Raw genomic sequence first — 5,639 nt, 5'->3', positions numbered from 1 at the left:
TGGGTTGGCTGAGAGAGAGGGACTGGTCCAAGGTCACCCAGCTGGCTTTCATGGCTTAGATGGGATTTGAACTCACAGTCCACTGCTTTCTAACCTGGTGCCTTAACCCTTAAATGCAGGGTCTGCAAATTTGGCAACTTTTAAGACATGCGGACTTCAACTCCCAGAATTCCTCAGTTTGGAGACCCAGGGGTAGGCAACCTTGGCTCTTTTATGACTCGCGGACTTCAGCTCCCAGAATTCCTCAGCCAGCCTGGCTCAGCTTGGAAACCTCTCCCTTTCCCCTCAGCGTGGCTGGCTCAGGAATTCTGGGAGTTGAAGTCCGCGAGTCATAAAAGAGCCAAGGTTGCCTACCCCTGGCTAGACCAAACTGCCTCTCCGCTGAGAGTTTAGCAACTGAATTCGCAAGGCCAATCACCAGGAGGCTGTGAGTTCTAGTCCCGCCTTATGCATGAGAGACAGCTGGGTGATTCAGTCCCTTTCTCTCTCAGCTCAGCCCACCTCACAGGGTTGTTGTTTGTGGGGGAAAAGAGGAGAAGGAAAGAGCATTAGGCATATTTGCTGCCTTGAGTGATGTGTGAATAAGATTAAAAGGATAAAAATCCAATAAATAAACAAAACATAAAAAATAACTACTACAAAGATTAAGAATTTGGACCGTGGAAAAGGAACAGAGTTTGGACTGGCACCAGTCAGCAGAGAAGAACCGCAATCATTAGAGGCAGATCCGACTACAGTTTAATTCGAAGAAAGGCCAAATTAGGGAACCGGAATCACAATAACAATAAAAATAAGGATGCAGATCGCAGTCTGGAGGCAGAACTAAACAACAGGCAGAGCCGGCTGGCTTTGCAGTCCTGGACTTACGACCACAACCGACCCCCAGATTTTGCTCTCTTTTTTTAAATATTCAATTTTATTTTCCCATTTCTTCCACAAACAAGTCAACAAATATATCGCCACACGTAAATACATACACGTAAGTTTGGTTGCTAAGTGAGACTCAAGTGGAGTTTTGCCCCGTTTTATGACTTTTCTCACCATGGTTCTCCAGCGAATCCCTGTGGGCGTTGTCACACAGTCACTAAGCGAATCGGCTTGCCCGTTGATTTTGCCGTCCGATGGTCCCAAAGGGGGTAATCACGTGATCCGGGGGGGGGGTGCTGCAACCGTCCTAAGTACACGCCAGTTGCCGAGCCTCGGAATTTTGATTACGTGACCACGGGGAGGCTGCGACGGTCGTACATATGAAAAACGGTCGTAAGTCCCTTTTTGCGTCGCCGTTGTAACTCGGAAGGGTCCCGAACTGAGCTGTGGTGAGTTGACGATGCGTATTTGCACAAGGTGGATCTTTTCCCCGTAGTAAGCGAACGGCAGCCAAACAGGAATTACGGCCGGTGCTTCGTCGGCCCAGACGTGACGTCACTCGGGGCAGGCGGTGGCAAATCGCAACCTCTCCTCCTGACGGGGTGCCCCCCCCCCAAACCACCTGCTGATTTCGGGTTGTGTCTTTCCCCGCAATTACAGTGTCTGTGTGCTGCCCGGAGACATTGGGAGTTGCAGTTGCAGTTGCGTTTCCAGACTTTGGCTGACCGGAGGGACATCCGGGATGGGTTCAAAGGGGGTGGGTGGGTGGGTGGGTGGGTAGGCAGAGGGGTATTTATTTATTTATTTAAATTTATATGCCACCCTTCTCCCTGAGGACTCAGGGTGGTTCACAACATTAAAAATTAAAAAACATAGAATATTTTTTTTTAAAAAAAAGAATTAAACAATAAATGCAAAATTACAAGACAATATAACCCAATAAAAGCCAAATTTAAAACCATAGTCAGTCCAGGCCCGCTTGTTGGAATAACCACGTCTTCAGGTCACGGCGGAAGGACCGAAGGTCAGGGGCCGTCCGCAGCTCCACGGGTAGTTCATTCCAGAGGGTCGGCGCGCCCTCTCTCCCTGGGAGTCACCAGCGGGCATTGCCTGGCGGACGGCACCCTGAGGAGGCCGACTCTGTGGGAACGAACCGGGCGATGGGAGGTTGACAATGGCAGCAGGTGGTCTCGCAAGTACCCCGGGGCTAAGCCATGTAGGGCTTTAAAGTTTATTACCAGCACCTTGAAGGATGCTCCACAGCAAGGAATGCCACAGAAGAGCTACTAATTCAGAATCACAGCATTGGAAGGGACCTCGGAGGTCTTCTAGTCCAGCCCCCTGCTCAGGCAGGAGAGCCTTCCAGAATGACAGAGTTGGAAGAGACCTCGGAGGTCATCTAGTCCAACCCGCTGCTCAGGCAGGGGACCCTAGACCCAACGTTTAGCAGTGTCTCTGGCTTTGCGGACCAGCGCTGGAGGGGGAGGGGAGGGAATGGTTTGCACAAGCAGTTGGCAACCGTGCGCGCTGCTCCATTTGCACGTGCAGCATGCACGCACGCACGCTTCTCACAGAAATGGAGCGCAAGTGCTCACCCGCTGCTCGGGCAAGTGCCCATGCGTGTGCTCGCTGGCCATTTCCATGGCCCAGTTGCAAACCCCTCACAGCCCACTAGTGCGCCACGGCCCGCAGGTTGGGGACCCCAGTTCCAGACCACTCCAGACAGACGATGGTACGACGTCTCCTTAAAAACCTCCTTGGATGGAACACCCCCAAATTCCAGAGTGAAGCCATTCAGACTAGTTCAAAGGTGCTCCATCCTTGGAGGCTTTTAAGAAGAGTCTGGACAGCCACTTGTCTGGAATGGTAGGGGTCTCCTGCCTGAGCAGGGGGCTGGACTAGAAGACCTCCAAGGTCCCTTCCAACTCTGCCATTCTGGAAGGCTCTCCTGTTTGAGCAGGGGGCTGGACTAGAAGACCTCCAAGGTCCCTTCCAGCTCTATTCTGATTGATTGATTGATTGATTGATTGAAATGGTCTAGGGTCTCCTGCCTGAGCAGGGGGCTGGACTAGAAGACCTCTGAGGTCCCTTCCAACTCTATTCTGATTGATTGATTGATTGATTGAAATGGTCTAGGGCAGAGGTCTTCAAACTCAGCCCTTTTATGACTCATGGACTTCAACTCCCAGAATTCCTCAGCCAGGCTGAGGAATTCTGGGAATTGAAGTCCATGAGTCATAAAAGGGCCGAGTTTGAAGACCCCTGGTCTAGGGTCTCCTGCTTGAGCAAGGGGCTGGACTAGAAGATCTCTAAGGTCCCTTCCAGCTGTATTCTGATTGATTGATTGATTGACTGATTGATTGATTGAAATGGTCTAGGGTCTCTTGCTTGAGCAGGGGGCTGGACTAGAAGACCTCCGAGGTCCCTTCCAGCTCTATTCTGATTGACTGATTGATTAAAGTTTCCCAACCTTGACAATTGACAGATGGGTAGATTTCGACTCCCAGAATTCCCCAGCCAGCGTACAGAAGGTCCTGGACTTAACAACAGCTCGCTTAGTGACCGTTCAAAGTTGCAACGGCACTGAAAAAAAATGACTTGTGACCATTCTTCACACTTACGACCGCCGCAGCCTCCCCCAGGGTCACATGATCAAAATTCAGATGCTGGGCGACTGGTTCCCATTTTATGACAGTTGCAATATCCTGGTTGGGTCATGTCATCCCCTTTTGAGACCTTCTGACAAATGAAGGAAGCTGGATTCACTTAGCGACCGAGTTATTAACAACTGCAGTGATTCACTTAACAAAGTGTGGCAAGAAAGGTCATAAAAAGAGTCAAGACCCACTTAACAAACCAAATTTCTGGCTCAGTTGTGGTTATAAGTTGAGAACTGCCTGTATTTTAAAATGTGTGGACTTCCTTGCTGGGAATTAGAATAGAATAGAGCCAGAAGGGACCACGGGAGGTCTTCTAGTCCACCCCACCCCCACTTGAGCAGGGGAACCTAGGCCATTTCAGACAGCTGTCTAGCTTTTTCTTAAAGACCTACAGCGATGGAGCGCCCAAGATTTCTGGAAGCAAGGATTTCCACTGGTTAATTGTCCTCACTGTCAAGAAATTCCTCCTTAATTCCAGGTTGCTTCTCTCTTTGGTCAGTTTCCAACCATTGTTTCCTTAATTCCAGAAGTCCAACTGTTCATAAAGCTGGCAAAGTTTCCTACTTGACTGTTCATGCACCACTGTTTGTGCTTTGAGTTGTCCACATGGCAGGGTCTGATCAGCACATCTGCAACCATCTCTTTGGAAGGCCCATCCTGGGTCCCACCAATCTCTCCAATCCTCTCCCTTCTAGCACTGATTATTCCCTAGTTTGGGTAATGAAACGTCTGCAAGAAAACAACCAAACTCAGCACCAAGGACCCCACGGTCTTCCTCCTCCTTCTCCTCCTCCTCCTCCTCCTTCTCCTCCTCCTCCTCCTCCTCCTCCTCCTCCTCCCTTCCAAGCACTGATGATGTTACCTAATTTGGGTCATGAAATGTCTTCAAGAAAACCACCAAGCTCAGAGAGCACCAAGGACCCCACAATTCTCCTCCTCCTCCCTTCTAGCACTGATGATATTCCCCAGTTGGGTCATGAAACGTGTGCATTGGGAAGAATAAAGCGCATAGGTATTTCCAGAACCATGCTTTAAGAAATGCACCTCTCTTTGAATGAAAAAAAATAAAAGAAAAAATTTATATTAAGATACCTGAATGGCTTTCAACAATGGAAGCTTTTGCTTACCCAAACTTGATTAACTATGATAAACTTCTAACATATAAAGACTTACTGGACAGTGAAAGAAGATTGAAATATATTTATTTATTTTATTACATTTATATACCGCCCTTTCCCGAACGACTCCGGGCGGTTTACAGGGTGATTAAAAACAAAAATACAAAAGTTAAAAACAATTTTAAAAAATTATATCCGTCCCTGAACAAATAAAACCCCAGTTAAAATTAAAATTAAAATTCTCAGCCTGGGCCAGAGAGCTCGAAGAGCCAGGTCTTCAGGTCCCGGCGGAATGAACGGAGGTCGGGGGCAGTCCTCAGCTCCACGGGCAGCTGGTTCCAAAGGGCAGGCGCCCCCACTGAGAAGGCCCTATCCCTGGGTGTTACCCACTGGCAGTCTTTAACCGGTGGCACCCTGAGAAGACCCTCCCTGTGCGAGCGCACTGGACGAAGGGAGCTTGATGCCGGCAGCAGGTGTTCCCTCAGATATCCCGGACCCAAGCCATTTAGGGCTTTATAGGTCATCACCAGCACCTTGAATCTCACCTGGAGGGCAACCGGGAGCCAATGCAACTCACGGAGTAGAGGTGTTACATGGGAGTATCAGGAGACTCCCATCACAACTCGCGCGGCCGTATTCTGCACCAGCTGAAGCCTCCGAGTGGTCCTCAAGGGCAGCCCCATGTAGAGAGCGTTGCAGTAGTCTAAACGGGAGGTCATAAGCGCGTGAGTAACTGTGCATAGGGCATCTCGGTCCAGGTAGGGGCGCAACTGGCGCACCAGGCGAACCTGGGCAAAAGCCCCCCTGGTCACGGCCCCTATGTGGTCTTCAAAATTGAGCCGTGAATCCAGGAGGACGCCCAAGTTGCGAGCCCTATCAACAGGGGGTAACACCTCACCCCCTATTGTTAATGATGGAGAAGGCTGGTCAGCCCGAGATGCCGGTATGCACAGCCACTCAGTCTTGGCGGGATTGAGACGGAGCCTGTTTCTCC

Source organism: Vipera ursinii (assembly GCF_947247035.1).
Source record: "Vipera ursinii genome assembly, chromosome: 3".
In the NCBI taxonomy this organism is placed as follows: Eukaryota; Metazoa; Chordata; class Lepidosauria; order Squamata; family Viperidae; genus Vipera; species Vipera ursinii.
The sequence above is the reverse complement of the archived record's forward strand: the minus strand, read 5'-3'. Positions refer to the sequence as shown.